General features: G+C 48.7%; 1 protein-coding gene across 1 annotated transcript in view; it reads left to right on the forward strand.

Moving 5' to 3' along the window:
• The window catches only part of LOC113205262 (cholecystokinin receptor-like), a 198,744-nt gene that overhangs the window by 194,809 nt on the left and 1,204 nt on the right, over nucleotides 1-2,731 (forward strand). The window lies entirely within an intron of this gene.

Genomic DNA, 2,731 nt, shown 5'->3' on the forward strand with positions numbered 1-2,731 from the left:
TCCGCCCCCTCATCTCCGGGGAGGACAACGACCCGTCGTGATAATCGCTTAGCACTGCCAGCTGCCGGGTTAAACTAACTGCGCTGTCAAACTCGTTTTTTTATTTCATGTGTGGAGATTATTTCTAATTTAAATACTTGCTTATGGTTCTTTTTGGTGCATGTGATCATTCAATAAATACACGTCGAAAGTGTCTGTACAAAATGCGCACTGAAAATAATGTACACAGAAGCGTAAAAAGATGCACAGAAGGGAATATGTATACTTGAATATGCACATATTCTTTCTTAACGTTCACATTACACCACAAAAACAAACACACTAAAGATGCAGCAGAGATGCAGTGTGTCAAGAAAGGACCTCACGCTATGAATTGGCTGCAGCCGCAGCTAGCAGCACCAGCAGCAGCAGCCGTGGATGCGTGTCGCGCCCCCTTCGCTCGCGGCTTTGTGTTGCTGCTTGTGCCCCCGCCATAATATCCATCCGCCCCTCCCTCTCACCACGCCAGCCGTCTGACAAATCAGTTAACTTCGTGCGTGATTACTTCCAGCACGGTTCCGATTAATAGAGCCGTCTAGCCGCGGAGCCGCAGCCGCAACTATACACGAATTAATAGTCTCCGGCTGTCTCCTGTTTAGGGTCGCCCCACCCCGACACCGCGCCGTGGGCTTCGGGGAACCCCGCCTTTGCCTGGCAGCCTGTTGGTTTTCGCTGTTGTTTTGGCGGAGGGGCTCGGGAGGGGACGGGGGGTGGTACATAAAGGGTAAAGGGAGGAAGGGAGGGCTCATTACCGTCCCGTGTTCTGTGCCGAGCGGTGTTCTGCTGTTCTGTTCCGCGAAAGTCGGAACCCGCAGGCGAGCCAGCAGGTTGTCGGCCGCCGCGAGAGGAACGACTATGCAGCACGGGTGGGTGATCAGCGCCGTCTTTTTATTTCTGTCTATATGCTCTACCGGACTTATGCGTGGGGACGGCTTGCACATACTCGCAACACTGTGATAAATAGTAGGGAGGCTTACTGGAAAATTTTTCTTGACGCAAAGTTGTTAAACAAAAACATGCAGTACCTATCGACTTGCTGGCGAGTAAAAAATGTGCTCTCGTAAATTTACAATAACTTAAATAATAATTATTCGAGTTTACAATAGCTTTGTAAATTTACGACGATATTTTTCACATTGACTTAAGGCGCCATGGCGAGCCCTCCCGCACGCCTGAATCCGGTGCAGTATAAGCATTAAAAAAAGACGGCGCGGATCACCCGTCCTGTATCTGTAGCCCCTAGCTACCTGGCTCGAGAAAATCATACGCGGATACCAGGTGTGGTTTTTATATTGGGCCAGGAAAGCGCAGGGTAAAAACGACGTCTTGGTTTCCGAGCAGCCAAGCAAAGCATCTCTGAAGAAATACACGGGACTTTCTTGGATTTTTCATTACTGCTTGAAAACAAATGCGTCGTTTTCACCCTGAGGGTAGAGGGGTCGGAGGCCCCAAGCCGCCTGGAATAAGGTAGGAAATTCTCGATACAAACACAACCTTTGTATATTCACAACCACCTAAAATCACGACTGGGGCAGCAATCGACAAAAAGTACGAGCGGGAGCCCTTTCCCTGCGTCTGTCCCACCAACCGTTCCTCAAGCTCCCTGCTCTTTAATTTCTCTGCCCCTTTCACTTCACTCGCCTTTATTGCAGCTGTCGCGCACGGCATGCCGGTAAATAATTTGCGCGGAGCAGGTAGCCGGTCGGTACTCTGCTGTTTTTTATTTGTTCAGAAAGAGAAAGCCAATTATAGTTTATAAAAAATGTATGAGGGGGCACGCTTAGCACAGTTTCACTCCCGACATTTTTGTTTTAATTTCACCCACTTTGAGCTTTTTGGTGCCTGGTCGAGTTTCGGCGTCGCGTTTTCTTTTTTTTCCACTAATGGCAAAACGAAAAGTTAATTTTTCCGTTCGTTATACTTCCAGACGGCGCGCTCAGCCAGTCTCGTCTCGGGGATTTAAAAGAGAAGAAGGAGTGGGGCGAGGAGGGGGTCCCTCAGCTTTCAGGGAAACACGGGAGAGACGTCACGGCTCCCCCGACAGGTTGTGGAGGACTTCATCCCCCCAAAACAGATTCAGGGCAGACAGATCGACCAGGAACATAACGAAACGGCATCATTCGCTTGGACCAGGTCCTCTTGCTGTAGAGAGCATTCACAGCTTAAAACAAATGCGCTGTTTGTTCTGTTCCCGACCGATCCTCCTGCTCTTCTTTGTCTTCCGACAGTTAGTGATTTTGCACGCGCCAGCGGCGGGAGGAAACTAATAATTGGCCTCCACGCGCACACGCGACAAGGGCGATGAGGGCCTTACAGAACCACACACACACACACACACACACACACAACCTTACAGGAATCCCTCCGGTATTTCGACACAGAACCCTGCTAGAAAACCAGCTTAGAACTTCACAAAGAATTGCCGCAACTCTTTGTTATTTCCCAATAATTCACAACACTTTTTCGTTATAAATACTTGATTAACCTCAGAAGTATAAACAATCGTTTACAACCATTTTAAATTATGATAGCAAAGTGCCCGATGTTTGACTATACGAAGAAGTGTTGAGATTTCACAGTTTATCTGTATTCGAGAAACTGTTGGGAAATCACGACTTTTTTTTTTCACTGTGCATGGGCCACCCACACAATCTCGTCAGCATGGGCCGCCACCAGCCGCCCCGATGAGGCC

This window comes from Frankliniella occidentalis, unplaced genomic scaffold (assembly GCF_000697945.3).
Source record: "Frankliniella occidentalis isolate FOCC.00 unplaced genomic scaffold, Focc_3.1 Scaffold52, whole genome shotgun sequence".
In the NCBI taxonomy this organism is placed as follows: domain Eukaryota; kingdom Metazoa; phylum Arthropoda; class Insecta; order Thysanoptera; family Thripidae; genus Frankliniella; species Frankliniella occidentalis.